Source organism: Fukomys damarensis, unplaced genomic scaffold (assembly GCF_012274545.1).
Source record: "Fukomys damarensis isolate Sample0158 unplaced genomic scaffold, DMR_v1.0_HiC HiC_scaffold_30, whole genome shotgun sequence".
In the NCBI taxonomy this organism is placed as follows: Eukaryota; Metazoa; Chordata; class Mammalia; order Rodentia; family Bathyergidae; genus Fukomys; species Fukomys damarensis.
In genome coordinates this window covers 1201803-1223577 of record NW_022900942.1, presented here as the reverse complement: position 1 = coordinate 1223577, position 21775 = coordinate 1201803, and the positions used below count along the sequence as shown (strand labels likewise).

Below are 21775 nucleotides of genomic sequence, written 5' to 3'. Positions count from 1 at the left end.
TTGTGAGCCAGGTGGCAGAACCACTGAGCTAAATCCTACCCCTCAATGTCTTTTTTTTTTTTTTTGCAGAATCATTCTCTCATGAAATTTACTTTAATTTACATGTTATTAAACTTGTCTTTTCATTCTACCTCCAGGGCACATTCCTGTAAGTGCTTCACTCTTTTTGTTGACAAAGCCCTCATCTAGCACTTCATAGGCACTCAAGAAATATTTACTGAGTTGAATACCTATTATGCCCTTTGCTCTGTTGCCTTTTAAAATTTTTATCATTATATGTTTGTGAAATGCAGTGATTACATTCAGCTTTGGAACTGGGACATACATACTGCATCTTCATCCTTCTCCTACCTCCTCCCCAATCTACCTCTCCCTCTTGCCAGCTCTCTTTCCCATCTCTGGAGTGTAGACCTCCTCATTTCCTGTTCAGCGTCCTTCTTGAAATCTTTCTCAACTTTCTTTCCATGTAGCTTTACAAACTGCCTGGAAAACTTTCTCCTAACATTCGTTTTCAGATACACTAAGAAATAGCAGATTCAGGAGTGAAGTAATGGGATCTTGTTTACACTTCAGTATTTCCATGTTGGTCATTCTAAGGGGTTACATCAAGTGGTGGTATAAGATCAACAGCACAGATTGACATCAACATTTCATGTGTATGTATAAATTTATCTCAATATTTTACAAAATCTCTCCAGACTTCTTTTTCTACTTGAGTTACAGGCTCATTCTCTTCTCACTTGAGGCAGAAGTATTCAAAGTATATCATCTTTCCTCTCATATTTTTCTGATGTCAATCAAACCCAAATATATTACGGTTTATTATATAAGTGACTATACATGTGAGCTCTGTGCTCATTTTTCATTCATGGTTCACAGTTACCTCTATCTTCACAAGTCAGGGCTCTGCTCCTAATTCCAGTTTACCAACATCTGCTGCTTAATGAGATGAATAATAGTAAAAATTCAGGGCTGAGCATTTAGCTCAGTGTTGCCTCCCTCCACCTGCCTTACTGTTACTCAGGTCTGCTTCTTTGCCAGTACCATACTGTTTTCATCACAATGGCTTTTTAATATAGTTTTAAGTTGTGGATTTTCAGATTGCTTGCCATGTGTCTGTTGCATAGAATTGCTTTTGTTATTCTAAGTCTATTATCATTCATTCTATTTTTACAGTAGTCCTTTTATTCAAAAGAAAACAGTATGAAAGAATTTAATGTTCCTCTGACATAAGTGTATTTTCATGCGCTGATCAATGATGAAAACTTTTGATACTTTCGGAAACAAAGTATAGGATTGGTAGATCACAAATAAAGAATCACAGTTTATTTCTGAATCCCATTTCCATCCCTAATGATTACTGTAGCATATGACAAAGTTTTTTCAATCTCAGACACTCATCATTGACATCTAGATTGATTTCTTCTTGACAAACCTGTACAGTAAGACTAAAATGCAATACATTTTTTCTTAAAAATGATGATACAATATTTAATTTCATGCTTTAAAAATAAATATTCCATGATCTGAAATGTTCATTTTATTTTATTTTCTATAAAGTGGTACTTATTTATTTTACCTTTTTATAAATATATGCTTGTTTTGGAGAAGATTGATTGACTTTCACTTCCTGGATCTTATCTCTGTTCTGAAACACATAAGGAATTACAAATAAAGTCCTCTTTAAACACCGATTGGTCGCGTACTTGTATCACAATATGTGGGCATAATGGCTGTGGCTTCTACACTCTGGTACTTTGCTGTGTGCAGCTCACTTCCCACCTGTGAATGTCCTAGAATTATAGCCAAAGTAAAATAGCTCTTATTTTGGTCAGTACTAGGAGTGCATAGCTCTTGTATCTTCATTCAGCAGCAGCTACTACATTCAATTATTCCAAGAACATAGCAAAGATTTGCATTGGCATAAAAATAGTAAAATATACAAAAATAGAACGAGATGACATGGTGAGTGGGTCTATGCATATATTAACACTTTTCATCATTTCATGCTTCTGTGCCTCTTTCAATTGTATCCATGAATAAACTTGCTATTTGTAGAAAATGAGAAGGCTTCATATGAAGATGAAAATACAGTGTCTAGATATTTAAATTCCAAACTTCCTTTAGATCCACACATTAGTGGAGATGGATAGATATGTACCTTGAAAAGGAAGAATCAGAGTGGGGGCCTCCTAAAAGTTGGAGGACTCAGAATCCTATTACATTCAGCTGCTTGTGAGTTTCCCATGATGTCCCTCCTGGAATTTTTCATATCTGGATTGGATTTTGGGCATCTCTGCCTAATGTCATTTCCCTTGGTCGCCTATGTGCAGTTTTTTGTTTTAATTTTTGTTTTTTTTGTTTTTGGCTCTGTCTTTTTTACTTGTCCTTGACCTACTACTTTTTATGGCTTTATCTTTGGATAAGCAGCTAGTTGTCAAGGGCTTATCTTATTCATGGTTAGCTTAGAGTTAGTAAGGGAGCATGTGGATATATCTTGTACTCTGTAATGACCCTAGGGTATACATTATATGCATACACACACACACACACACACACACACACACACACACACACACATATATATGCATGTGGTCACATCTCTCACACATATATAGGTATGAAAGGTGTGAGCACATATTGCCTTAAAGTTAGCCACTCCTTGCTTTTCATATATTTTATTGGAGGTGTGGGCAACTTATCATTGAACACCTGGCTTTCTATCTGCGTCCTGCCTGTAAGCGACTTTTCTGATCACTTTGTACAAGTTCCAAGGCCATTTTGTGCCTTTCTTTAACCATTTTTTTCTCTCTTCACCTATCATCATCCTTGACATGCTTCCAAGTGAAATTTGCTAGTAAAGTTTTTTTTTTCTCATTGAATTTATTGGTACATTTAGGTATACAGTACAGTTACATTTATCATTAGGATCTTGTACCTTTACATGACAGGTCTTGGTTCTCTTTTTTCCCCGTAACTCTTCCATTCCTTCACCCCTCCTCCCTTCCCTATTTACAGAAGCTTTATTTCCACTTTTTCATTTCCTTATATGTTTTCTTTTCCCTTATTTCCTTTCCCCTACCCTTCCAACTTCCCCTAAAGTTTGTTTTATAACTTCTTTTAATCAAGATAAGGAGGTCCCTATTTTATTTTCTCATCTACAGACACTTGCCTCTCCAGTGGTGTCATATTAGTGGAGACATTTAACTAATAGTTATCCATTAAGATTTGGAGTCCATGAAGGCTAAGAAGAACTCTTATACGTAAATAAGAATAAATATTCATATCAGCATTTCTACCCACAAAAGAGAGAAATCAGTAAGCACAGAAATGATAAAAATGCTTTTGAGAAATAACTCGAACATTTCAATATTTCTGATAATGAATTATTGATTTTTTATGAACACATAATGCAAGCTAAACTCTGCTTACAAATATTGTAAGTGAAGAAAATCTGTACCATTTTCTTATAAAAATAAGACCTAATAAGATTAGTGACATTTAGAAATTTGAAGAAAGGAGCTAAAGGTGTAGGGAAGATCTGATGCATAGGGGAAGAACAAAAAGGGAAAAGAAAAAAATGTGAGAGAATGAAAAGATGAAAATAAAGTGTTTGTAGATGGGGAGGGGAGGAGGGGGTGAAGGGAGGGCAGAGGTAAGGGGAAAAAATGAGAATCAAGACTTGTCATGTAGAGGTACATGATCCCAACAATGAATGTAACTGTACTGTATCCCTAAAATGTACCAATAAACTCAATAAAATTAAAAAATAAAAATAAAAAAATAAAAATAAGACCTATTTCCTGCATTCAAGTTTATTTTAATGAGAAAATACTTTTCTAGGTAAAGAATAGTATTTCTTATTGTCTTCATTGTTGAGAAATATAGGATGACTTTCAGTGTGACTATGGACTTATGAGCTTTGATATTCTTAGATTTCTCAATTGTTTAAGATGAGTATCCTTAAGTACATGTGTAAAAATGTTGATCATTAACTCACAAGAGATGGAGTTTGTTAAAACATAGAGATTGCTGAAGATGTGTGGACCTGAAGGGTGTGCATGTTACTAATGAGAACTTGGATTACAAATGTTCATTGCATTTGGTACCTGCACATTTGTTGTTCTGTGTAACCATCTTTTCTTTGTCACATGCATCCAAGCTATGTAAAGGGATGGCATTCAAAATTTGTTTCAGAGCTTCATCTCCTGGAAATCTAAGGTGTACCATACTTGCAGCCTGTCCTCTTAGGACTGCTTCTCTCCATGTACCTGGTCACTGTGTTCAAGAACCTTTTCCTTCTTGCCGTGAGCTCTGACTCTCATCTCCACATCTCAGTGATTTTTCTACTCTTCCTCCTCTCCTGGACTAACTTTCTTCTCCACCATGGTCACAAACATGACTGTATACATCCAAACTCACAGCAGTGATCCACCTTGTATGCTACATGACACCTCTCTCTCTCCCTGCTGCCCCTCCCCTCGTGTTTGTGGTATAGATGTCATGCTCCTGACTATGATAGATTAATGTCAGTTTGTGACCCTCTGTAACTCACAAAAGTTATGGGTCCTCAGAGACACTTGCCTTTGTGTGTTTGTAGCTTTGATTGTTGTTTTTGCACAGTATTTGGATTCTCATTGCCTAATTTTATATTTTTGTAGTTTCCTTATTCAAAAATGTGAAAAAAATTGCTAATATCTTATGTAATTCTGCCCACCTCCTTAATCTTGCCTACTTTGAAAATTTCCCCAGAAACAGTAAAATATATCTCTAGTGCCTGGTTATTCCCCAAACTCAATCTAATGGATCACTTTATCAAAGTACAATTTCTTTTACCACTACGAAAATCACCATGCTGAAATTAAGAATAAAATATTCTTGGGGCCCAGGATTTAGCTCAGTGGTTTTGCTGCCTACCTCATAAGCACAAGGACTCTACTGGAGTTTGATCCCTGGTACCAAAAAAAAAAAACCCAAAATATCACTTTTTTTTTTTTGTACCAGGGATAAAACTCAGGCTCTTGCACTTGTGAGACAGATGCCAGAACCACTAAACTAAATCCACAGCCCAAATCTTCTCTTCTCATGAGTCAGGCCCTACTGTCAGTTGTTTGCCTATCATATGAAACAGGTTTGGGAGTACATGATGGCTCAGCTGTATTACAATTTCCCAGAAAGAGTGTGCCAGCTACTATAATGTACTGTGGTCATGCTTGCTGTGAATACCTTTGTTTACAGCCTGAAGAATAGAGGCAGTATAAGTACCTCAGAAGATTCCACAGATGAAAATTTTAGACTCAGTACCTGTGACATCCATTTAAATATACTTTGGCAAAAGCAAAGCAACCTAATATTTAGAATTATCAGTTCTCCCTCTCTGGTCGTATTACTATTGTGATTTTGAAACCAATTTCTTATAATTGTTCAGAGTATACTGCTGGGCAGATGAGAGAGAAATGTAAAGTCAGGTATTAATATTCAGATTGGAAAATGAAATGTTCTTGAAGCTGTAGAATATCGAGTGTTTCAAGACAATATGAAGGTAATAAAAGTCACTGAAGTGCATACAATGTGAATTTTACTTCAAAAATGAAATTAAGGCAGATAGATATTTAAACATTATGTACAAACAACAAATGTGTTTAGGACACAAACTTTATCTGAGTATAGGGAGAACTCAAGACCTCTTGTAGATATTTTTTAAATTTATTATCTCCTTCATCATTGTTCGATTACAAATTCCTTAGAGGCTGGAATGGCATGGGCCAGTTTGGCTAATTATGAGCGCAGTGCATTGGGACTTAAATGTCATATAGCTGTCAGTAATTTTCTTGTGCCTTCCATCCTTGTTTGCTGACTCCAGTCCAGTGAACTCCGTGGCTATACCTCAGTGTCTATAGTGGTCTGATTCTTAAAGTCCCTACCTGAATTTGTAATACTTTTAATCTTGAGGACAGAGCCTGAGGCTTTATTAAGCAGCAGACATAAGAGAGTCTTTGGATCTGCTCTCATTGACTATGACCGAGCAGAGAAACAGCACCACGCAGTAAGTGCAGAGGTAACCACCCAGTAAGTACAATGGTAACTTATGCATATGGAAAGGATGCTTGAAATAGGTTTTCCTTGCTGTAAGGACAAAAATGACAGTTTTGATAGTCAGATGGGAAAGAATAAATATCAAAATACCAGTCATTAAAATGGAATTTTTATGTTCTTACTGGTAGTGGGGAAGGAAGAATTATTATGTTAAATTTGCTTTCTACAAATTCTGTTTTTGCATTAGTGTCTCACTCATAATAGCAGAAAAGGGTTCTGTCTGCAGTATTTTCTAGACACTCCAAAAGGATGTCAAATGCAATGCTAAGGGTATGGAAGAAGAGGACAGTAACCATAACATCCTGAACTGATTTGGAGGGCTTCCTGCATTCCAGGCATGGAGGCTGCATTGTATGTAGCTTGTTTCATTTCTTGTGTTTTGTTTCCATATCTTTACAAGTCACATTATCATTGCCTGTAGAAATGGAAGACCCTGTAATTTTAACAGAATCTGAGTAGGTTTTTCGGTAAAACTGATTGCAAACACAGAGCACTGAATACCAGTCCTTGCAGACTGTCCCTTTAACAACACAACCAAGCATTTCAAGTCCCTGGCACTCCAGGAAAAGATGCCTGTGCTCTTTGTTTTGGGGGCTCCTGTTAGTGTTACAGAAGGAAGCAGTAAGTGACACACAGAGAGGCAGAAAATGGAAGTAAAATAAGAAATTTACTCATTGATAAGGGTTGATCACACATAAGCAGTGGCTGGAATGACTACTCACTGGGTTATAACACTTTCTTTTATAGGGTTTCACAGCCTTGACTTCATTTGGGTGGTTACATTTCATTCTTTATTCAAATCATGGTCACAGAATAGTTAATCTTTTCAACACATATGTAGCAGTTCTTTGCAGTTGGGGAGTTTACCTTTAAGATTCACCTAGGTATCTATTCTAGTCCATAGGTAGGGGCTGTTCAGAGTGCTCAGGGGTGTTCAGGAGAGCAAACATTTGCAATGGGTTCTTTAATCTAGACATTCTTATGCTCATGTGGCTCCAGTCTCTTTGGAGCTCAAGACCTTGATTTGCCCTGTTATCTCAGGGAAAGATCAAATGCCTCATTCAGCAATTAGTGCCTTCAGTGCCTATTAGTTCTGAGCTAAACAAAGTAAACGGCTGTTAGAGATAGAAGAAGCCATTTTACATTGTAACATTTTATAGGTTTTTGTTATTTAGAAAAGTTTTCCTATCATTAGCACACAAAATAGAGCAGGGTGTGGCACCAGGACCTAAGTAGGTCAGAAGCAAAGATTAAACAAGAGCATACACTTGCTAATACAGCACATATTTCTCTCCTGTTACCACTGCACTATAATCTTTCAGCTTTCCACATCCTTTTTGTGCATGCAGTTATTTCATACAGTATCACTTGGGGACATGGATGATCTGGGTCAAATTTCCACTTAGTGAATAAGAGAGTTAAATAGTGTATCTCTTATGTTCTTATGGTTAAAATTGCATTACATTTGCCTAAACATTTCACTTGCTTAGGAAACAATGAAACTTGTAGTTCATTGGACAGAATGTGTGAGATTAATTTTTAATCTTTTTAGTTCCACTTATTAAGTCTGTGATACAGGAAAGGTCATCAGTATCTCTGGAACATATCATCATTTGTGTTGCTTTTTATTTGGCACAACTGCTCTGTATATGGGTTAAACAGATAATGATAGCTCCACATGGGGTTAATTTATATAATATGAAATTAAGGAAAATGGAATGTAGATATAAAAATTGTTGATTATAAGGAGATCTTAATATTATTCAATAAGTTCTGTGATCTGCGCTTACCATTTTCCTACTTTTGTAATGGGCATTTTCTTTTTTGTGTGTAATTATATGTATCAATTTGGAGAGAAATAATGTATTATTCCTTACATCTGACTCTCCACAGCCTATTCTTTGTTCAAGACAGAAGAGGCTTCCATGATTTAAAAAAATGTTTTTCAAATACTGAATGGACCCTTTCTTGTTCACAAGAGACACAATAGTTGTTATTGACCAGCATGCCTTGGACCCACTTGGTAGGTTGTGTGCACACATGCCTTCCCTTTCATGACTGCCCCATAGAGGTACAGAAAGATAAAACAGCTCATGTGTGTGTGTGTGTGCTTAATTAAGGACATCTATATCTACAATTTAAAGCACTGCAGAGATATTCATGACAAAACCAAAAGTAAGCACAAAGAAAACTGTGCAGGTCAAGCTGTGTCTAAGGCTGAGACAAATTTTAGAGCTTCACATCATTACATGCCCCAGGGCCACTTGAATACTCTTTACCATATTTTTTCTTCTTGCATAGTGATATGTTTCTTTATTTTAAAAACAAAAACAATGATTGGATTCTGAAGTTCTGAACTTCCCAACATTGTCAGACCTGTGGAGATGGGTGTAATAATTTTCATTTTCGTCACGTAGCATGAGCACGGGGTGGGGGGATAGATTCACACATATTCTGCCTCTTGAAACAGGTCAGTGATAAGGAAGTAAAATGTTAATTTACTGACTCCCAACCCAGAGCAATCTTCTCCATTAAAGCCGAATGGAAATATAATTCTCTATATGATGATAATTTTTTATTTATTTTAATAAATAGATCATTGCACCACATACTCTAAAAATATTCCTACAGCGTATCTTCAGAGTGAAAGGCTGTAAGTGATAATGAAGGATATTGTTTTGCAAAACAAATATAATTGAAGAATTGTAAAATTTTATATACATTAAGTTTTAGAAATCAGAAGTATGCCAATGAATATTTTTCTTTTATTGAGTTTATTGGTAAATTTTAGATATACAGTACAATTACATTCATTATTGGGATCTTGTAACTTTATATGACAGATCTTGGTTCTCATTTTTTTCCCATTGTCCATGCCCTCCCTTCTCCCCCTCCTCCCCTCCGCATTTACAAACTCTTTTTTTCCATTTTCTCATATTTTTTTTTCTTTTCCCTTATTACCTTTCTCTTACCCTTCCCATTTTCCCTACACTTTTAGCACTTTTCTTTCTATTTGACATGGTCAATCATCTCATTAGGATCTTATGTACTATTATAGCGTTTCACACCAGAGAAACTATTCGGTATTTACACATGTGTAACTTATTTCACTTAGAAGTATATCCTCAATATATATCCATTTTCCTATGAATGATTCTAATTTCTCATTCTTTGTAGCTGAGTAGTATTCCATTTTATTAGAAAAACCACATCTTCTTTATTCAATTTATATGCAGATTTTTATTAAGTGACAGGAATGTTTTCACAATGAACTTAGAAGTTAAATGAGGTCATTCTCCAAGATAATGCTTTGCATCAATTAAAATATTTGCAGTAGATCTGTGTTCTTCTCAGGGAGATTTACAAGCAGTTGCTGGTGGAATCTAGTCCATTTTAGATTCCACATGTGTTGTTTTTGTAAACATCTTTCATGAGTTTTAGGTATTTTGTGGTAAGGTTTTGGAAACGTTAACAGGAAAATAATGTAGCCCAAAAAACTATGATAGTAAAAGTTCATGGAAACAAAGTGTTCAGAAGAATAAAATCATGTACAGATATAAAAATTGCCAACCATGTAGGTCATTTTCTAGACCTCCATAAATTATGATTTTTTTTATAAATTTTGCATGTTAATAGACCGTGGTTATTATTTACTATAGTATGAGATTATAACAGTGAAGCATTTTCTGAATGCCAGGAAATATTCTATGACAGTGGTTCTCAATGCCGATTTACAAAATATCAGAAGAAATTGCAACGGATATATTCTCATTAAATTACTTTTGGTCTGAGACCTGAGTATCTGGATTTAAAAAAAAAATCTCCAAGTAAATCTACACATTAATTATACAGAGCCAGTGTTTATTTAATTTAAAAGAAAAAAATTAGGACAGGGCCAGGGATTTAGCTCAGTGGTTCTTCGGTGGCCTGCCTTGCAAGCGCAGGGCCCCTACCCTGGAAAAAAAAAAAAAAAAAAAAAAAGTGCAATCATATAAGGTAGGTCATTATCTTATCCATTTGAGGCAATTACTTTGTGTGTAGAGGTATTTGCATTAGTTTAAGTTTATTTTCTTGTGCTGGTATAATTTTAATTATGTCTAAATTATGTAACTTCCTTTTCTATTTGGCAGGTTTTCCAATTTATTTACAATGTAGCCTGAAAAAGACAGCATGCCTAAAAACTGTCTTCCATGTGGCAGAAATAAGATATTTGCAATAAAAGAACCAGTCTTCTACTGTAAGAGGATCAGCAAAACAGGAAATTATATTACCATGCTAGTGTAGAATTCAGAATCAATGAAAAGACAGAGTGTCTTACAAAGTGGATATTTTATTGACATTGTTAGAGCTGCTTAAATTAATTCTCTACAACTTTAGAGATGTCACAGATGCTTCTTATCATTTATAATTATTTGAGTCATTGATAGTTGAAAGTGCACAAATGTCACATTTGTGGTCTGTATGTTCTTATATTATTTAAGCTTGAAAGAAATTTCATTGTAGAAATTTTAAGTGCACTTAAGCCAAGGATAGAAACTATTGTAAAATTTATCTATGTGTTTTCATTGCTTGTCTTGCAAGCACAGTCACCTGAGTTTGACCCCCAGGACCATCCCCTCACACAAAAAATAAATTATTGTAAATTTTTATTGTGGAACAAAGTTTGAATGAGTAATTATATTCTTCAAAGGGGAAAATAAAGAAATCCAAGATTAATGAAAAACTCTGGAAAAAACTGGATCTCACCATAATGTGTTCTGATTATGAACCATCAGATTTAATTTAATATTCAGATAAAAAAAATTCTAGATCTTAGTACCTATCTGTATCCAAAACTAAGGTAATTGGTATCATTTTATGAAAAAAAGATATATTTGAATGCTTCTTAATTTATCTCCAATAGAATTTCTTTCTTTCTTAAAGGGGGATGGTTTTACTTTCTTTCATTTTTCTTAAAAGAGTTGGATGTATTTCACTGGAATTGTGATGTTCTGAAGTATAAAACATCATTATTTAGAAGAATGCTTCTACAGTAAGTGTGTATAGATGGAGGGGATAACAAAATTTTCAATAATGAAATTGTCTTGGGGAATTGGCTTTTCCATAATTTAGCAATGTTGATAAAGACTTTGGATTTCAATTATATTTCAGTTGTAAATATTTAAAATGAAAATATGTATTATTATCTGTCTGTTTCACATTTCTCATGATATTTGTTTTTGAAAAATTACACACAAAATATGAAAACACAGAATCTCACAAGTTTCTCTGAATTCCATCTCCTGGGCTTCTCAGAAGACCCAGACCTGCAGCTCATCCTCTTTGGACTGTTCCTCTCCATGTACCTGGTCACAGTGCTTGGGAACCTGCTCATCATCCTGGCTGTCATCTCTGACTCTCACCTCCACACCCCCATGTACTTCTTCCTCTCCAACCTGTCTTTCTCTGATATCTGCTTCATCTCCACCATGGTCCCAAAGATGATTGTGGACATCCCATCTCACAGCAGAGTCATCTCCTATATGGACTGCCTGACACAGATGACTTTCTACATCTTATTTGGATGTATGGATCACATGCTCCTGACCGTGATGGGTTATGACCGGTTTGTGGCAATCTGTTACCCTCTACATTACCCCACCATCATGAACACTTGCTCCTCTGTCTCCTTACTCTTGGTGTCTTTCTTAGTTAGTGTTTTGGAGTCACAGATGCACAATATGGTTGCCTTACAAATTACCTGCTTCAAAGATGTGGAAATTGCTAATTTCTTCTGTGAGCCTTCTCAAATTTAACCATACTTCTTTAACCATACCTGTTCAGATCCCTTTACCAATACTATATCAATGTATTTATTTGCTTTTATATTTGGATTCTTTCCCATCTCATGGAATCTTTACTCTTACTATAAAATTATTTCTTCCATTCTGAAAGTTCCATCATCAGGTGGAAGGCATAAAGCCTTCTCTACCTGTGGGTCTCACCTGTCAATTGTTTGCTTATTTTATGGATCAGGCATTGGAGTGTATTTGGGTTCAGCTGTGTTACAATCTCCCAGGAAGGGTATGGTGGCCTCACTGATGTACACTGTGGTCACTCCTATGTTGAATCCCTTTATCTACAGCCTGCGGAACAGGGACATGCACAGTTCCCTAAAGAGACTCTACAGAATAACAGTCTGAGATTAAGACTTTACTATCCACTGGGAATGCGACAGATGAGAGAAGGAGTGAAGGAAAGGAGAAGTAAGGATCAATATATTGTACATGAACTTTATTATCCCCGAGATACTGGTAAAAAAATGGTGGGTGAGAACAGAATAAATTAAAATATTAGATCCATTTGTTACATACCAATAAACTCAATTAAAGCTGAAAAAAAGAGTAAAATGATACTGGAAAGTCAATGATTTCAGATGTGATAACATATAGAATAAGCTTAAAAAAGACTTAAATTTTTTTTCCATTGAGTTTATTGGTACACTTTAGGTATACAGTACAGTTACATTCATTATTGTGATCTTGTACCTTTACATGACACGTCTTAGTTCTCTTTTTTCCCCTTGTCCCTTCCCTCCCTTCACCCCTCCTCCCCTCACCAGTTACAAACCCTTTATTTCCATTTTTTCATTTTCTCACATTTTTTTGTTTTTCCTTATTATCTTTGCCCTACCTTTCCCACTTTCCCTATGCCTTTAGCCCATTTCTTCCCATTTCACAATGTCAGTTATCTCATTAGGATCTTATGTACTATTACAGTTTATTCACACCAGAGAAACTATTTGCTATTTACACATGTGTGACTTATTTATTTCACTTAGGAGTATATCCTCAATATGTATCCATTTTCCTATGAATGAATCTAATTTATCATTCTTTATGGCTGAGTAGTATTCCATTTTACAGAAAAACCACATCTTCTTTTTCCAGTTCCCAACTGATGGGCAAATGGGCTTTTTCCAAGTTTTAGCTATTACAAACTGTGCTGTTATAAACATAGGTATGCATATATCGATGTGATATGATTCTTTTAATTCTTTTGGAAAGATACCCAGCAGAGGGATGGCTGGGTCAAATGGAACTTCGGGTCCCAGCTCTTTGAGACTTGAATTATTATTAGTACCAATGGCAAAGTCAATCTTGTCATTATAATGAAGCATCCTGTTAATTTACTGTTTCCTATTTTTTGTGACAGAGGTCTCTCTTGTCATTGAATAATGAGGAGTTTTTCAATACGTTTATTCAATGGAATCAATGATTATTAAATGGAAAACAGAAATTGAGTGGGCACTGATGTGAAGAAGGGTGATGTGGGGACAAGGATTTAGCTCAGAGGTTCCGCTGCCTCCCTTGCAAGCACAAGGACCTGAGTTCAATCCCTGGTACAAAAAAAGAAAGAAAGAAAGAAATAAAGACAGAAAATGGGTGATACATAGACTATACAAAAATGATGAAAAAGGTTCTGGGCATTTAATGTTTTGTAGCAATAGTTACTAATGGTGAGTCATCACATAGAATTTTTATTTATTATTTATTTGTTTGTTTGTTTATTTATTTATTTATTTATTGGTACCTGGGATTGAATTCCAGTCCTTGCACTTGCAAGGCAGGCCACCGAACCGCTGAGCTAAATTCCTGGCCAAATTTATTTTTTTTTGAAAATGTAGTGAAGCTCTAATATATTATTTGTGAACATTTTGCCAAGGGGAAAATGACTCATTTTTTAAGAAGAAGAGAAGCTTCTGAATTTTATTTAGAAACACTGATATTTTGTCTTAAAGCATGAACGGTATTTCTTATTCTGCAGTTTTCTGAAAAGGATAAGCTGTATTGTATTGTAATTATGGATTTGTTCTATGTGACGTTCTTGGTTATCTAATATTCCTCGATTAAATATTACTAATGTAAGTTTGCACAGAAGTGGATGAATAGCCTAGAAAACAATAGAGGAAAATTTCAAAAAATATTGGGTTTCTCCCAGATCAGTAGTATTGCTGAAGGACTATAGGAATCAAATCTGGATAATTTCTTTGTGACTACAGAACATCATTCCCTATGTCTACACTTTTTGTTTTCTTATTCTGGCCCTTTGAGAAGGTGTCCAATAAATAGAGAGAATGAAATAAAATGTAGATCTTAGAATTTTATCTCAGGAACTTTCAAATGGTCCAGAACCACACCCTGTCCTATTTTGATTGTTCCCATCATTGTACTTGGAAACCTGCTCTTCTATCTGGCCATCAGCTGTGACTCCCTGCTCCTCATCACCATGTCCTTGTTCCTCTCCAACCTGTCCTTGCTGGACATCTCTTTCATATCTATCCAAGTCCCAAAGAAAACTGTGTCCATCCTTCTCCTATAGCCTGTGAAACAGGGAAATTAAGAGTGCTAGACTTTAAAGTCATCCCAAAGCCAGGTGTGGTACAACACACTTGTAATCCTAGTGCTCTGGGAGGCTAAGGAATGTGATCTAGAGTTTGAGTACAGCCTGGGCAATCTGGGGACTTTGTGAGACCCTGTCTCCCAAAAGAAAATAAAAGCACCTGAGGTTGTAGCTCAATTCAAATGCCCTTGGTTCAACTCCTGGTAGGGCTAAAATATACCAAGAAAAAGAATGTGCTCCAAGAAGTCATCACAGAAGAGCAGTCTATTCACAAGATCTGTGAAAATTTATTTGGAAATACAAGTTTGAGAAAGTAAACTTCTGGTTCTAAAATGTCCATGTCCACAGTCATATTATTGTCAGTTTTTGTGTTTAATTCCTCATCAAATTTCATAGTAGTCAACTCAAAGGATAGATGCACAATAGTTTAGATAATACTTCTGAATTTCCCACATCTAAGATACCACCATGGCCCTCCAAATCATCCTCTACTCTGGAATAGTTATATAGTTTGACAAAGGAATCCCTGCTGTCTGGACTTCTGCTGAATTCTTTCTGATAATTCAGGATGAACCTTAAAATGTTTATCTGATTTGATCCTGAGAATAACTTCATTTCTAGTCCTGGTCCCTGCACTTGTTATTGCTGTGACACAGAGAAGGTTGTTAGCATCTGTGAGTCGAGTTTATATTTTGAGTTGGTACAACTGCATTTAGTGTGGATTAAATTACAACTCACTGTAACTATGTGATCAATATGTGAGGAAGGCAGATAATAAGATACATTTATTATTATTATTGTTGGTATTGTTAGTCATTATATATTTTGAATTAAATATCCTGTGATCCCAAGTCATAGTTTTCTACATTCCCTAGCAGGTCACTTCATTTTTATCCTCCTATACATAAATCCTGAGTATTGGAGGAGGAACGCCCAACCTGTGATTTTGATTTTGCCAGTGTTTATACCTTATGACAGAGGACACATTAACAGCTCAAATATCAGTAGATTTTTTTCTTGATTCAAATAATGAAGCTGAGTTATGAACCCACCCTCCAATGATTCTTGCCTATGTAGTCCTTCTTGCAAGGATGTTTTGATGGGTCAGATAACAAACACTACTTTTATTTGTATCTACACCAGAAACAAAAGGAACTCATTATTTTGAAAAAACAATAAACATGGAATAGTTACATAATTATGAGTGAAATATAACAGAGTGTTGCAGGTACTCCTACTAATTTTTCATTAGGATTTAAAGTTCTTCAGTAAATATTAAATATCTTCTATTCTTTCTAAAATAATTTTAATAGTATGTTTGCCAAAAATAAAAAAATCATTAAATATAAAAAAATGATACACGTATGTATTAAAACTTGATCTTTTTGAACTTCCTGTTTCTTTACCATCTCTCAACCTCTCCAAAACCAATCTGCAGATTCTTTTTCATTCTCCACAAAGTTTCATCTTCCTGTTTCCTTTTACCTGTATTTTATTATTCTCTTCAAATTATTTACAGTTTGCTTTTCTCATATTACAGAAATATTTAGGTTTGAGTATCTAATTTATTGCACTGAAGATTATGGTCTAAAAGCACATCCACATCTCAAATAATATGATTCATATCTATTCTTATGTATGAGTAAAAACCATTCAAGTGTGTGTAGATAGCACATTTTCTTAATACATTCACATGTTAATTAGCATAGAGGTAATTTTTATGATTCAAATATTATGTTTTTTGCTTCTCTAAATGTGGATATGTTTCATTCAATGTTTTACAATTCTTTTGGGAAGACACATGAAGAAAGTAGACCTGGTTAAAATGGAACTTGAATATTTAGTTTTTTTGAGGTAAATCCATATTGTTTTCCACCATTAACAGTTGATCAGAAATCAACAATAGTTAACAGTGAAAAATTAGAAAATCATAGCAACAATTAAAATAAAATGGTGTGGAAAGGGCAAAATGTAACAAGATGGACAATTTGAAAAAGAAGGGTGAAAAGGAGGAATAACAATAAGACAAAATAAAATTAAAGAATAAAGGAAAATAAATAGAATTAGGCAAAAGTAACAGAAAAAAACATAAGAAAAAGAAAAATGAAGAAAAAAGACATAAAACAAAGAGTGAAAGAAACAAAAAAGCAAAACAAAGTAAAACAAACAACAACCAACCCCAAAGAGAGTGTTTGGGTGAATAGTTTGCATCCAGTAGCACTTGTATTAGAATTCACCACAGTCTTAAGCAATAAACCCTTTCTCAAAACAGCTCCCGATTGTACCATTTCCAGATATGGTAGGGGCTGTGGTGGATTTCTTTTGCAATTCTGGCCTCAGGTGTTGAAGGATTCACTTTCAGAATGAAGCATCACACTGCATCACAGCTCACAATAATGGCAGGTTCATCTTGGGTAGCGCTGCTTACCCTTTGTTTATCTCAAGCCTGCTAACCCTCTCCAGGCTTTCCTTGTGTTATGAAAGTGAATTCCTATCTCTGAAGCCAGGCCATACTTTCCAGATTATTTCATTCTTTCTCAACATTAAGTTCATGTTCTCTATATCTCTTATTTACCCTCTTTCTTGATTCCTGAAACTCTTCTCTGTCCATTTCATGCATTTTGATATTAAATTATCTCAATTCCAGGTCCTGGAGAGAATGATTTCCTGCTGGCTTTTATTGTATTTTTATCTTTCTGTGCTCTGCTGATCTAAGACAGGAGATTACAATAGTATTTATGAATAAACTGGCTATTCCTGAGATTAATGTATTCTTTGCTAAAGTGACCACCCTATTATGAAATTTGAGACTTCCATGAGTTGTTTGCATATCCTAGATATTAGGTTATTCTTCCCATTTCTCTCAGAAATTGTAAGCAGGAAGAGACAGAGAAAAAAATTACACTTTCTTCACCTGTAGTAAACACTGGGAATCAGGTACTGATCATCTGTTATCAATACCAAGGCTCTGCTTTCTCCAGAGGAGGCAGAGAAAGGATTGATAGATTGTTCTCAATACAAGATGAAATAATTTATTTTTGCTAAGTCACAGACTCTTACAAATCATATTTAGATTGGTGGTTGCAAACAGACACCAGCCAGAAGCCCACCTGGACAACAGGTGCTCAGGCTCAGAGGCCTCAGCCAGATCCTTTCGTAGACAACAGTAGCTTAGAAACTCAGGGCTCAGCCAAAGGCTCACCTGGAAAACAGTTGCTTAGAAAAACAGTGGCATGGGTGCACAGGTACCAGCCTGGGCCCAATCCAGATATCAGAGACTCAGATGCACTGCCCTCAGCCAAAGTCCATCCAGATAACAGCAATGCACCCATAGGGAGAGAGCAAAGATTACCTTAATAATGGTGCAGTGGACTGCATCTGGTGAAATAAGAAGGCACCTAAACAAGACTCAAAACCAGACTTCCAGATCACCAAAGTCAACCCCAAGAGACAACAAGATGGAACAATCTGAAACTAGAACATGTGGATTCCTTAAACTGTTACAAAAGAGGATCTGGGAAAAGTAAAATAAGAAATAATTTCTCAGATAAAAACAAATATCATGTCAGTAATGAAAGACATGACTAACAACTTTACAGCAGACACATATTAAAAAAAATAGAGAGGAGCTGCCAAGAAGGACTCAAAATCTCACTCAAAATTCCCCTTTCCTCTCACACTTTTCCTGTTTTCCATATACATTAATCCATGAAAACAGATTATGAGTTTCTGTGAACAGTTTACCCCTTGCCTCAGAAGCGTTACGATGGTATTGATGAAGATCAAAATAACCACATTATCATAAACCAATACTGAGAGATTCCGCAGTAGATTGATATGAATTATATGTTCTATATGGCATTGAATTGCACTTATACAATATTTCTTAATAACAAGTTTATAAGCTTTAAAAGAGTAAATGAGTTTTGGTAGCTCATTGAAGAAACACTAACAGAAAATCCTTCAGCTATGCAGACTGTGAAGTTTATGTCCTGTGTTTGGTTGAGGGTTCCAACAACTCATTTTTGTTTTCCTCCTATACTTATTGTGCTTCATAGATATCTCATCCATAAAAGCTTAAATTTGTACCCTCAGAACTGTTCCCCACCATTCCAAAAGGACTATGAAAGAGATGAAGAAAGAGGAGGAGGGAATGGGTAAGCACAATACCATGAATTATATCTGAGGGAGTCCTGGATTCCAGGCTCTGAGTTAATGCGTTTTCTTATTTGATTCATTTCGTTTCACTACAGTTTTTCCCACATAAACAAATCCACTTTATTTTCCAGAAAAGGAAAGACAACTCTATTTTTATGTAACTATTTTCAGATTGTTGGGTTAAAAAAAGAGGAAAGGATGTTTGGATCACTTGGTCCAACACAGATGCAGGACACTTCCCTGTTACTCCAGGAGCTCATTGTGCACTTTGTATGTGGATTCCTGTTTGATCACAGGACAGAGCAATGTGTGTTACCTGCTGTACCCCATATAGTACGGACAGCCATAGAAAAGAGGCAATGACCACAGGAAGAACAGACGTGTCAACATTCCACACAAAACTCCCTCTAGCTCCTCTGCAGTACATCCTCACAGCAGTCCACGTCTTCTTAAATTTTAGGAATCTGCCCACTTGATCTGAAAAGGAGATGTATAGTCAGGAGTTGATTTCCTTCCTGCTCAGGCAACTTTCCAGAGTTTAAAAATGGACTTCAGATGTGCTTGTGATTTATAAATTTAGAAGTTACTTTTAAATTTCCAATGGGTTGCAGAGCTGTGAAGGTTAGTGCATTGAATCCAGAGCCTAATAATTAAATGTAGAATCTATCAGTCTTTTTATGGTTTCTGTGATATAGGGGAGAATAGTAGTGCCTCTAAGACTCAAAATTGCTGCGAGTTTATTTCTAGTTGAAACAATTGAACTAAACAAGCAATAAAAAATATGGGTGATTCCTGTGTTATTAATACACAGTTAATGTATAAAGTAAGGGTAAACTAGAAATTAATATTACAAAGCTACTCTTCACATTCCTCAATTGAAATATCCTACATTTCAATTTATTATTTTCATATTTCTCTCTTTTTTTTTTTTTCGTACCAGGAATTGAACTTGGGTCCTTGCGCTTGCAAAGCAGGCCACAAAACTGCTAAGCTAAATCCCTGGCCTTTATTTATCTACTGAGACATTTAATGTATTTTGTACAGCATAATATAATATGAATTTGTAGAGAAATTACTAACTTTAATTTTTGATTCTTGACTCCTGTACAATATTTGCTATGGAGTCACTATCAAATCTGACATCTCCGTTAAGTGCTTTATAGATATTTCTTTTTTTTCTCACAAGTTCACTGTAATCACTGCTTCTTCAACACATTTGATTTCTTTTCTGCACTTTTTTCTAACAGAATAAGATACGGCATATAATAGCTCTTGTTTATGTGTCTATCAGGGACAACAGAAACCTAAAATTTCAGCATCTACAATATTCAAATACTCGGAGATTGTAGTGAAAGTATTTATAGTAAAAAAAGAATAAGAAATGATAGAAAAGAGATAACCAGCTTTGTAGAAAAAGCAAGGGGATTTGGGATTAGCTGAGAAGGATGGAAAAGGGGATTCAGGGAGAGAATGGAAGTGAAGATTAAAAAGACTATATACAATTTCTTATCATGATTATAATTTCCATTTTTACAAACATACACCAGTAAAAGTCATTGATCTATGAAAATTAATCATGTATAGAGAATAATATTCTCATTGTCCTTTGTAGAAGACACAGGCAATCAAAGCATAAACTCAGAGACAAAGTAGCAAATTCATGACAGAAGTAAATCATGATATTTGTTCATTTTTTCAATTTTTTGACTGACAGATAAATTCACACAGTTCAAAACATTTGTCAAATCAAGCAACCACCAAGATGAAGAGCACCTAACCCCTAGGCTAGATCTGCTTCACGTCTTGGTCCTACAGTCTAGGTTTCACTGGTTTGACCAACTGTCTTCATCAATAAAGTCAAGATTTCCATAATGATGGAATTGTTCATTTGAAAACACAATAAAGTGCCAATATTTCATAAAGTTCTAAGTGACCCTGAGTTGTCATACACCTTGTAAAATGGGTGCTATTTTCCTGATGTTTCTGTTGTGCAGCCTAAGTACAGAGTTGCAGAGATGGTCACAAATATACCGTATATAACCTGAGTCAGTGAAAGGCACTTTAATGTTGAGTCCTGGGCTCTCAAATCAGGGCACTGTGTCTTCAACAAAGGACAATGGAAATATTATTCTCTGTACATGATTACTTTTTGATGAATAGTGTGCAAAGTTATTTCTATGTATGTATCAGTGATATTACTGGAGCAACAATAACTATAATAGGTTGTGTTTGATTATGAGAAATTCTCGAGATGGTAAAAGCAGGTGATTAATAGTAAAATTGAACATATCTCAATTGTTTTAATTCATATGTCAATGCCTGATGACTATATTATCTAGAAATTTTCATTTGTGTGACACTGAGAAAGAGAAGGATTTTGAAAAGATTACAATAACAAACTCACTAACTGATGTTCTTTCCTCAGATGGTGCAGTGTATCACTTAAAACACTTCGGTTTCATATATGTATTTCACACAGGGCTTTACAGCCACTTGTGAATGTAAAGTAGTAATGGAACTTGAGTCGTTATATTGTAGACAATGTAGTTAAGCTATGTGCCCATTTTTATCTTCATTATATTTATAGGTACATTTTAGGTATTCAATACATTTTACATTCATCATAAGGATCTTGTACCTTTACATGACTTATCTTGGTTCTTATTTTTATTTATAGGAATGAATTACAAAAAAATTATGTGAATGCACAAATATATACTGACCACAATATACCGATATTAAAAAGTGATATTTTAAAGTGAGGACTTTAAACACTGAATAGTTTCTCTGGTGTGAAAATCTAAAAGTGTAAATAAGATCCAAATGGTATAACTGACAAAGTGAAATAGAAAGAAAAAAGCTAAAGGTGTAGGGGAAGTGGGAAGGGTAGGGGAAATAAGTGAAAAGAAAAAAAATGTGAGAAAATGAAAATATGGAAACAAAGTTTTTGTAAATAGGGAAGGGGGGGTGAAGGCAGGGCAGGGTATGGGGAAAAAATGAGAACCGAGACATGTTATGTAAAGGTACAAGATCCCAATGATGAATGTAACTGTACTGTATAACTAAAAGTACCAATAAACTCAATGAGAAAAATAAATAAATGAATAAATATATATATATATATGTATGTGTGTGTGTG

The 21775-nt window shown here is 35.1% G+C and overlaps 1 pseudogene; it reads left to right on the top strand.

The window, feature by feature from the left end:
• Positions 1–11336: 11336 nt before the first annotated feature.
• Positions 11337–12278, top strand: LOC104869884 (annotated as a pseudogene).
• Positions 12279–21775: the final 9497 nt, after the last annotated feature.